Raw genomic sequence first — 10,581 nt, forward strand, 5'->3', positions numbered from 1 at the left:
GCTGGGCCTGGCTGAAGCCTGCTCGGGCCACCTGCTGCAGATGCACGAAAACACGTGGGGGCCCGGCCGTGGCCCTTAGTTCACGGGGTCCCCGGAGAGCAGACTGGAGTCCTCCGCCTCCCCACAGCGCCCGCACTGGGAGGGGGCAGGCGAAGTGGCTGAGCGGCCAGGGCCCGTGGGGCCGCAGCAGTGGGGGAGTGGACCCCAGCAGTGACCTGAGGCTTGGCTGCCACGGCTTTGTCACTCCCATCTCCACCGTGGCGATTCGTGGAGCTGTGCCTCAGGTCGCTTAAGCACAGTCAGCGACGAGGAGGAGGAGGGCTGGCCGTCAGCCCGGCAGCTGGAACGCCCGTGCTCCGCACCGGAGGGCCTGGCCTAGTCCTGGCTCTGCTCCTGGCTCAGCTTCCTGCCAAAAAGACCAGGAGAGGCGGCAGTGGTGGCTCAATACTCCCATGGGGGAGGCCTGGTCGAGTTCCTGGCTTCAGCCCTGTGCAAGCACTTGGGGAGTGAATCAGTGAATAGGAGCTTCGGCTGTCTCTAGTCCTCTCGCTGTCTCTCAAACGAATACATTTCTTTTAAGATTTTATTTATTTGTTTGTTTGAAAGGTAGGCTTACAGAGAGACGGAGAGACTGAAAGGAAAGTCTTCACTCCTTAAATGGCCACAATGGCCAGGGCTGGGCCAATCCAGAGCCAAGAAGCCAGGAGCTTCTTCCTGTTCTCCCACACGGGTACAGGGCCCAAGCACTTGGCCATCCTCTCCTGCCTTCCTGGGCCACCGCAGAGAGCTGGCTCAAAAGAGGAGCAGCCGGGACTAGAACCGGCGCCCATATGGGATGCCGGTGCCACAGGCAGAGGCCTCGCCCACCATACCACAGCGCCGGCCCCTCAAATGAATAAATTAAAAAAAAAAAAAAAAAAAAGCACACACTTGCCAAAACCCAAGATAGCCAAAAAGGCAGAGGAGCCCCACAGTGTCCTCCCACCCGCGGGAGGGGCACCTCTCGGCTTGCCTGTGACCGTTAGCACTCCTGCCTCCCCGTGAGCCGTGTGCGTGTGTGAATCATCGGCGCTTAGTTCGTTTCACACTACGCTTCGGGCCGCCCGTTCTCGGCTGGCATACAAGGCGCCACTCAGTCAGTCCTAGCAATAAGTAAAAAGCTGACCAAACTGGGAAATCCGAGGAGCCAGGAGGAAAGCCCAAGCTGTCCGCTGAAGTGCAGGAGGCTCTGCGTGGACAACACTGAGTCAAAACCCCAAGGGGGCACAACAGTTAACTCCCACGGATCCGACCCCCAGTGTAAAAAGCAAAACTACGTGAAACCCCCAGAGGATGACACGGAGCAAACCCAGGTGAGCCTGGCCCAGGCAATGACTTCTGATCAGCATCAAAGGCACAACCCACGATGGAAGGAATTCATAAACTGGACGGACTCCACTGAACGCAGAACTTCCTGCTCTTCGAAAGACACAGTCAAGAGAATGAAGTGGTAAGCCACATACCAGAAAAAATTATTTGTAAAGCACATGTCCAGGGCTGGCATTGTGGCACAGTCAGTAAAAGCCACTACCTGGGGCCGGTGCTGAGACGTAGTGGGTAAAGCTGTGGCCTGCAGTGCTGGCATCTCATATGGGCGCCAGTTCAAGTCCTGGCTGCTCCACTTCTGATCCACCTCCCTGCTAATGCACCTGGGAAAAGCAGCAGAAGATGGCCCACATCCTTGGGTCCCTGCACCCACATGGGAGACCTGGAGGAAGCTCCTGGCTCCTGGGTTCTGATTGGCTCAGCTCCAGCCGTTGCAACCATTTGGGATGGAAGATGTCTCTCTCTCTCTCTCTCTCTCTCTCTCTCTCTCTCACACACACACACACACTCTCACTCACTCTCTATCTCTGCTTCTCTGTAACTCTGCCTTTCAAATAAATAAATAAATCTTAAAAAAAAAAAAAAGCCACCACCTGCAATGCTGCTATCCCATATGAGTGCCTGTTCCAGTCCCAGCTGCTCCACTTTTGATCCAGTTCCTTGCTAAAGTGCCTAGAAGACGGTCAAGGTTCCTAGGCCCCAGCCAAGCATGGGGGAGACCTGGATGGAGTTGCAGACTCCTGACTTCAGCCTGGCCCCAGCCCGGGCCGTGGTAGCCATTTGAGAAGTGAATCAGCAGATGGAGATCTCCCTCTCAGTGTCCCTCCCTCTTTCTGTAACTCTGCCTTCCAAATAAATAACCAAATCTTAAAAAAAAAAAAAAAAAAAAAAAAAAAAAAAAAAAAAACCACTATCTAGGAAACAACTGTTATCTTAAGTATACATGCGGCCAGTATCGTGGCATAGTAGATTAAGCTGCCTCCTACGGCACTGCCGGATGCTGATTCAAGTCCTGGCTGCTCCAACTCCAATCCAGCTCCCAGCTAATGTATCCGTGAAAGCAGCGGAAGAGGATCCGAGTGCTTGGGCCCCTGCCACTCACGTGGGAAACCCGGATGGAGTCCCAGGCTCCTGGCTTCAGCCTGGCACAGCCCTGGCTGTTGCGGCCATTTGGGGAATGATCCAGCAGATAAGACAGGAAATCTCTCTCTGTGTCTCACCTTCTCTCTCTGTAACTCTTTCTTTCAAATAAATAAAATAAATCTTAAGAGACTAAAACTCAACAATAAGAAAACAATCTGATTTAAAAATAGGCCAAGACCTTCAGGGACATCTCTTTAAAGAAGACAAACAGCTGGCAAACGAGCAGGCGGTGAGATCCCCACAGATGGGCCCCCTCGGAGCAGGGTGTGGACAGCGGAGGCAGCCCCCTGTGCTGGGGGCGGGGCGGGGTGTATAAGGAAACTATACTTTCTGTTCAATTCTGCTAGGAACTTAAAACTGCTGTAGAAAGTAATAAAGTCTATTACTTAAAAAAATTAACTTTGGGTCCAGCACTGTGACACAGCAGGTGCCATCCATAGTGCCGGCATCCCATATGGGCGTGGGTTCAAGTCCCGGCTGCTCCACTTCCAATCCAGCTCCCTGTTAATGTGCCTGAGAGAGCAGTAGAGGATGGCCCAAATCCTTGGGCCCCTGCACCCCACGTGGGAGACCTGGAAGAAGCTCCTGGCTCCTGGCTCTGGCCTGGTCCAGCCCCCACTATTGCAGCCATTTGGGGAGTGAACCAGAGGACAGATCTCTCTCTCTTTCTCTCTCTGTAACTCTGCCTTTCAAATAACTACATCTTTTTTTAAAAATTAACTTTGAGACCTCAATTGTGCAAATGTGCTTTTGAACAAACGGAGAGGCCCCCAGGGCACAGCCGCACCCTGAAGAGGCTGGGAGCCTGGCCCGCCCGGCTGTGACTCACCAGGCGGCAGGTCAGCAGGCTGGGCAGCAGGGCGACCTCCGCGATCCTTCTGTTCACCTGCTGCATGGAGCCGACCAGGCAGGCTGGGAGGTGTGGGCTGAGGAAACTGCAGTGACGGCGTGCGCGGCGCGGGGCAGCCTGGGGAGGACCCGGCCCCCGCCAGGTCTGCAAACACTCACACTTCCCCATCCTGTTTTAAATGAGCTGCTTTATAAACTGTCAACCCAGGTTGACTGTGCACCACAGACACCTTGGAAAACATAAAAAGGAAAAAAGACCTAATGCCACCACCCTAACAACCGTGCGAAGCTGGAGAGACTTCCTTCCCGTGCTTTGGGTCTTTTCATACGAGGGAAAGTTCACGGGAAATGTGCATTCTGAAAAAGCCATGCACGGATTCCAAGTTTTTTGCACCAAAATTAACTCGTCTTTTAACCCTGTTTTGGCATGAACTTCTGGAAGTACCCTGTACATACTTCACAGGACTCCAATGCCAGTATTTGCCTGTTTCTCTCCTCCGATTTCTTTTCCACTCATTACTGTGAGCCCTCTCCATGTGGCTAAGCAAGATCGGCCCAATGACCCCATCGATCGGCAGGCACCTGTTCCTCGGTTGCTGAACGCTTGTTTGCAGTGAGCGCTGCGACGCGCCTGGCGGGCAGAGAATTCCCACATCTGGGGAGTGTTTCTTTAAGAGATTTTCAGGTGCAGGTGACTGAGCCGGAGGGGGTTCTGATCTTGCTCGTCACTGCTGAAACCTGCCCAGGCCTCCTGTTCCCAGCTGACCTCTGCGTCTCACCTGCTCTGCGAAAGCCCCGTAATCCCGTCGCCCTCGCTGCCTCCACGCACGGCCAGGCTCGCGCTCACTTCCATTACTCTCAAGTGTTCTCACAGACCGGAGGGCACTCGACAGAGAAGGGCGCCAGGAGCAGACGTGACAAACAGCGGGAAGCGGAGCGGGCGAGCACGCCAGGGACAGGACAAACGGCGGAAGTGGAACGGGCTAGTCGGGGCGAGACGCGCGTGGGATTAAGAAGAGAGAGGGGCGTGAGGAGGAGGGCAGCAGAGGCAGGCCCCGAGGCAGGCGCCCGGTCGCGACGAGGGTTCTGGAGAGCATGGGCGGCGAGGGGCGCGGCGACACGCGTGCCTTGAAGGTGAATGAGCTCTGAATGAGGTGGAAAGACCTGGGTTATTTATAACCCGAGAGGGATCTGTGTTGGACTCGCACCCAGGCGCCCTAGAGACACAGCTCTGTGGTCCTGGAGACGGTTCCAGGCCAGACGGGACCCAGGAAGTCAGGTGCTGGTGGGGCCTGGGTGACGTCAGAAGGCACAAACTCTGGGCTCAGGGAGAGGAGGCCAGGCGGACAGGACTGAAACGAAGAGGCTGGGCCTTGCGCTCACTTGTCTGAGGGCGGCTGGCCCTGGCTTCCTGGGGGCCAGGTCTGACATTCCCAGCTAGCAGAACTCTGGAAGGCAGGAGGGGAAGGGGGAGACACTAAGAGACGCGCTTTCCCCTTTTTCTTTCCCATGCGTTCAACAAACACTTCCGGGGCTGCTTCCTTTTAGGTTGAGTATCCAGAGAAAGAAAGGAAGGAAGGAAGGAAGGAAGGAAGGAAGGAAGGAAGGAAGGAAGAAAGAAGGAAAGAAAGAAAGAAAGAAGGAAAGAAGGAAAGAAAGAAAGAAAGAAGGAAAGAAGGAAGGAAGGAAGGAAGGAAGGAAGGAAGGAAGGAAGGAAGGAAGGAAAGAAAGAAAGAAAGAAAGAAAGAAAGAAAGAAAGAAAGAAAGAAGGAAAGAAGGAAAGAAAGAAAGAAAGAAGGAAGGAAGGAAGGAAGGAAGGAAGGAAGGAAAGAAAGAAAGAAAGAAAGAAAGAAAGAAGGAAAGAAAGAAGGAAAGAAAGAAAGAAGGAAAGAAAGAAAGAAGGAAGGAAAGAAAGAAGGAAAGAAGGAAAGAAGGAAAGAAGGAAAGAAGGAAAGAAGGAAAGAAGGAAAGAAAGAAGGAAAGAAAGAAAGAAAGAAAGAAAGAAAGAAAGAAAGAAAGAAAGAAAGAAAGAAAGAAAGAAAGAAAACTGAAGCCAAAGTGCCCTTCCTTCAGTCTCACATTCTTTCAGAGGACAGGTGGGGCTTAAATGGTTGCAAACAAACTAATGAAAGTGTAAGGGATGGGCTAAGAAGCCGTCTGTATTGTAGACGTGAGCCCTGATCCCACGCACGCATGCACGCACACACGCACACCTGTGACTCAGCTAGGTGTGTTTTGTGTAGCCACGGCCGCCGCCGGCCAAAGGATACAGGGTGGGTTGTTCTCCAGGTCCTTCCTCACAGCTTCCTTGATTGCATTCCGAGTGGCCAGCGAGATGGTCAGGTTCTCATCCATGGGGATCATGGGCAAGGTGGTGACGTTGATATCGTCCGTCTTCCGGAAATGCTCCATGGCCCAGGCTGTGTGAACGGAAGTTCCGCTCTCACAAGCCTCTTGTTCCCAGCCTCGCTCTCTGTTGACTCAGCCTCCTGCAAATCCCACCGCGGGCAGAAGCTTCTGTGGAAACACCAGAGGGAAAGGCCCCGTGTGCTCCCCGCCCAGCAGCGCTGGTGGCCAGGCGTGAGTCGGGGCACACAGGCAGGGCCGGCGTGCGTCTCAGAGGCCCGTGCTCATCTGAGAATTTCAATGCATTTGGACTTTCCACCTGCCGAGGCCGGCTCACCCCACCATTCACGATGAAGTTGTTCTAGTTTTCAAGATAAGGAGACTTGGGGGCCGGCGTTGTGGCAAGTAGGCTAAGCTGGCTTCCCATATGGGAGCTGGTTCCTGCCCCGGCTGCTCCTCTTCCCATCCAGCTCTCTGCTGTGGCCTGGGAAAGCAGTGGAAGATGGCCCAAGTGCTTGGGCCCCTGCACCCGCGTGGGAGACCTGGAAGAAGCTCCTGGCTCCTGGCTTTGGATTGGCCCAGCTTTGGCTGTTGTGGTCATTTGGGGAGTGAACCAACGGATGAAAAATCTCTCTCTCTCTCAGTTTCTCCCTCTGTCTGTCTGTAACTCTACCTCTCAGATACATAAATAAATAAAATCTTTTAAAAATAAAATAAAATAGGGAGACCCGAGATGCTGAGAAGGCCAAGGTTCCACTCTCCCGACAAGTCAGTTTCCACATCAGAAATGAAATCAAAATTGTTTTGCCTCTCTCAGCCTCAACTGTAAAAGCAAGAGATCTGGACTAGGTGACCCAAGGCCCTCCCCAGCTCCCAGCAGCTCTGACCCCAGGCCCCGGCCCCATGGGTGCAGCACGATCCACCCGGGCTTTCTGCTCCGGCTCCGCTGGCCCCAGGCCCTGGCTCCTCCTCGGCCCTGATCCCCGTGGCCTGGCTGTTCATCTGAGTCCTGGCCTGTCGGCCGGGGTCCAGTCAAACCGTCTGGGGGCCCCCAGTGTGACGGGACTTCCTGTAAGGGTTACTTACATCCTGCCCTCAGGAAGCTCAAACCTAAAGGGAGCAGGGAGTTTGGTGGAAAATCTCAGCAAGGTTTCCTCTCGAAAGGCCCTCCTTGCCTCTTCTCTGGGTGGGGTCCTCTCCCAGCCACGCCTCCATGTGCCCGGCCCACTCAATTTCTTCCCATTGCCCAACCTCGCTATGCTGTCCGTGCCTCCGTGCCTTTGCCCGTGCCGTTCCCACCGTCAGTCTGTCTCCGGGAAAGGTGCTATTCCAGGCAGTTAGCGCCACACGGCCTCTGTGAGGCCCAGGGCTCCACCTTCACCTGTCACAGCATTTACAATTGAAACTGCGAGGACGGGTGGCTACATCTGTGGCCATCATGCAAACTACCCCTTGGGGACTGGGTTCACTCAATGTGTGATTCCTTTTATTCTATTTTTTTAAAGATATATTTTATTGATTTGAAAGGCAGAATTACAGAGAGGGATAGAGACAGAGAGAGAGAGAGACAGAGAGAGAGGTCTCCCACCTGCTGGTTCACTCCCCAAATGGCCACAATGGCCGGAGTTGAGCCGATCTGAAGCCAGGAGCCAGGAGCATCTTCCAAGTCTCCCACGTGGGTGCAGGGCCCAAGCACTTGGGCCATCCTCGGCTGCTTTCCCAAGCACATCAGCAGGGAGCTGGGCTGCAAGTGGAGCAGCCAGGACTTGAACTGGCGCCCACGTGGGAGGCCGGCACTGCAGGCCGGGGCTTTAACCTGCTACGGCACAGCACAGGCCCAGTGAGTCCTTTAGATTGTCTCAGCATGCTTCTTTCTAGTGCAGGGAGGCTGTCCACCCTGGGCTGCAGGTCAGCTGGCGTGTGGAAAAGGGGGCCCAGGTCACTCCTGTTTCCTGCCCCCTGCTCTTGGTCCCCGGCTAAACAGGCAAAGGGGAGGACAGAAAGAAGGGGCAGGCACACTTGGGACTTGTCAGCCCCACCGCCCCCAGGACTGGAAAGCCACAGGCCCTCTGGGAAGCCAGGCTTAGGGCGCCTGTCAACAGGTGCTGGCTTTGGGCTGTGGTTATTACTCTCCCGCTGGGAGAAGGGAGTCGCAGCTTCCGGGGGGAAGTGTTGCACATGCATGCTGCACTTTCCTGAAATTTCCATGGTACCATGTTAGGACGCGAGTTCTCTGTCGCTCCCTGGGGGAGCGAGGAGGCCCGGGAGCACACTGGCTGCGTGTGGCTGCCCGTGCTTCCTGCTGGGGGCGGATGAGCAGATAAGAAGCTGGGGCAGGTGCTCGCACAGGGGCTAAGACGCCGCTCGGGACGCCCACGCCCCACAGTGGAGCCGAGGCCGGAGCCGCAGCTCTGCTCCTGACCCCAGCTTCCCGCTAACGCTCCCTGCCAGGCAGCAGGGGAGGGCTCCTGTCCCTGAGTTCCTGCTGCCCACGTGGAAGACAGCAGCCGGGCTCCGGGCTCCTGGCTCCGGCCCCGCCCAGGCCTGGCTGTGGTGGGCACCCGAGGAGTGCACCAGTGAATGGAAGATCCCTGGCAGTCTCTCTCTGCCTTTCAAATACAAACAAATAAACACATAAATATCTGTAGGAGAGAAAACCTGCCCTCAGGCAGTGCGTGTCCTGGCAGGTGAGGTTTGGATCGCACTGTTTAGTCTCCAGGTCCCGCACGTCGACCAAGGCTGCCTTTACAGTCGGACTTCCGGTCACTCAGCGTCCACCGCAAGCCAGCAAGTGCTCCCAGGGGGACAGTGTGGTAAGCCAACCCTGACTAACGGGCTTATGTCTGCTGGGGGAGGCACACAGTAACAGAAAAGCAACCTAAGGCGCCAGCGCTGTGGCACAGCAGGTAAAGCCACTGCCTGTAGTGCCGGCATCCCATACGGGTGCCGGTTCTAGTCCCTGCTGCTCCACTTCTGATCCAGCTCTCTGCTGAGGCCTGGGAAAGCAGCAGAAGATGGGCCAAGTGCCTGGGCCCCTGTATGCCCATGGGAAGACCCAGAATAAGCTCCTGGCTTTGGATTGGCCCAGCTGTGGCCATTGTGGCCATCTGGAAAGTGAACCAGCAAATGGAAGACCCCTCCCTCTCTCTGCCTCTGTCTCTCTCTAACTCTGCCTTTCAATAAATAAATAAATCTTTAAAAAAAAAAAAAGAAGCCGGCGCCGTGGCTCACTAGGCTAATCCTCCGCCTAGCGGCGCCGGCACACCGGGTTCTAGTCCCGGTCGGGGCGCCGGATTCTGTCCCGGTTGCCCCTCTTCCAGGCCAGCTCTCTGCTATGGCCAGGGAGTGCAGTGGAGGATGGCCCAGGTGCTTGGGCCCTGCACCCCATGGGAGACCAGGAAAAGCACCTGGCTCCTGGCTCCTGCCATCGGATCAGCGCGGTGCGCCGGCCGCAGCGCGCCGGCCGCGGCGGCCATTGGAGGGTGAACCAACGGCAAAGGAAGACCTTTCTCTCTGTCTCTCTCTCTCTCACTGTCCACTCTGCCTGTCAAAAAAAAAAAAAATAAATAAATAAATAAAAAAAAAAATAAAAAAAAAAAAGAAAGAAAGAAAGAACTTTAAGAAGACGTACAGGAAACCTAGACTGAGCTCCAAGCTCCTGGCTTTTGCCCAGCTCTGTGTTTCTCTCTGACTCTCAAACAAACAAAAAACCCACTTATAAAAAAATAGCCTGGCCGGCGCTGCGGCTCACTAGGCTAATCCTCCGCCTTGTGGTGCCGGCACACCGGGTTCTAGTCCCAGTCGGGGCGCCGGATTCTGTCCCCGTTGCCCCTCTTCCAGGCCAGCTCTCTGCTGTGGCCCAGGAGGGCAGTGGAGGATGGCCCAAGTGCTTGGGCCCTGCACCCCATGGGAGACCAGGAGAAGCACCTGGCTCCTGGCTTCAGATCAGCGCAGTACGCCAGCCGCGGCGGCCATTGGAGGGTGAACCAACGGCAAAGGAAGACCTTTCTCTCTGTCTCTCTCTCTCTCACTGTCCACTCTGCCTGTCAAAAATAAAATAAAAATAGCCTAAGCAATTGTGAGTTACAACGTGAATCGCTACGGATTGTTAGCTGCTTCAGCAGGGGAGGCGCGCAGCCCTTGGGATGAAGGCGTTGGAGGAAGCGCAGGGGTTAATGAGATGGGGGGGCAATCCCGTCCCAGCGGGAGCAGCTGGACAGTGCGGTCCATCACAGTGGCCTGGCGTGATGTGGCCCCGGAATCTCGAGAGCGCACTGCAGGAAGTCAATTTTTAATGAATTTAAACCTAAAAACCGAGGCACCGAAGAGGTGCGAAATGTGAAATATTGAATACGTAGTGAAATGATGTCTGGGACACGGGTGTGAAACACGACGCTCTTTCCCCGGTCGTCACTGCACGATTCGAAACGACGCGCGCGGCTTGCTGCGCGTGAGTCCCGGGCAGGGCTCGGCTGCTTCGTGCAGATTTCGGAGCCAGGGCGCCGGCCGCGCGGTGTCGTTGGGGGACACAGAGCCCTGGGGTCCCGGCCGTCACCCACGACACTCGGCAGCCGGTCGGGGAGCGCCCATGGGTGACGGAGGGTCTTCACTCCAGGAGGCCTCGCGCCTTGCTCGCCAGGAGTCCCGCCTGCAGAAGCCGCTGGGCGTCCGCACGCGCGTGGGGAGCCGCAGGCCCGCGCAGGGCCCGCGGGTCTTACCTGAAGGAACCGGCGGATTCCGACGCACCCGGGGCGGGACACCCCGCAGAGCTCCGGACCGGCGCCCGTCGCCGCGGCACCCGCGTGCACCTGCACCCGGCGCTGGGGCCTTCTGCCTCGCGGTCGGGCGGCGCCCATTGTGCCAACGTGAGTCTCGGCG

At 56.0% G+C, this 10,581-nt stretch overlaps 1 protein-coding gene across 1 annotated transcript in view; it reads right to left on the reverse strand.

Moving 5' to 3' along the window:
- Positions 1-5,685, reverse strand: part of FAM227A (family with sequence similarity 227 member A) — a 48,425-nt gene extending 42,740 nt beyond the window's left edge. The window contains exons 1-2 of the mRNA XM_089307643.1: positions 5,628-5,685; positions 3,338-3,420 (exon numbers count right to left, since the gene is read on the reverse strand). The gene's annotated coding sequence lies outside the window, so the exon portion shown is untranslated. The remainder of the gene's footprint in view (positions 1-3,337; positions 3,421-5,627) is intronic.
- Positions 5,686-10,581: the final 4,896 nt, after the last annotated feature.

The sequence above is a fragment of the Oryctolagus cuniculus genome, chromosome 11 (genome assembly GCF_051225735.1).
Source record: "Oryctolagus cuniculus isolate XC-2025 breed Fujian yellow rabbit chromosome 11, ASM5122573v1, whole genome shotgun sequence".
In the NCBI taxonomy this organism is placed as follows: domain Eukaryota; kingdom Metazoa; phylum Chordata; class Mammalia; order Lagomorpha; family Leporidae; genus Oryctolagus; species Oryctolagus cuniculus.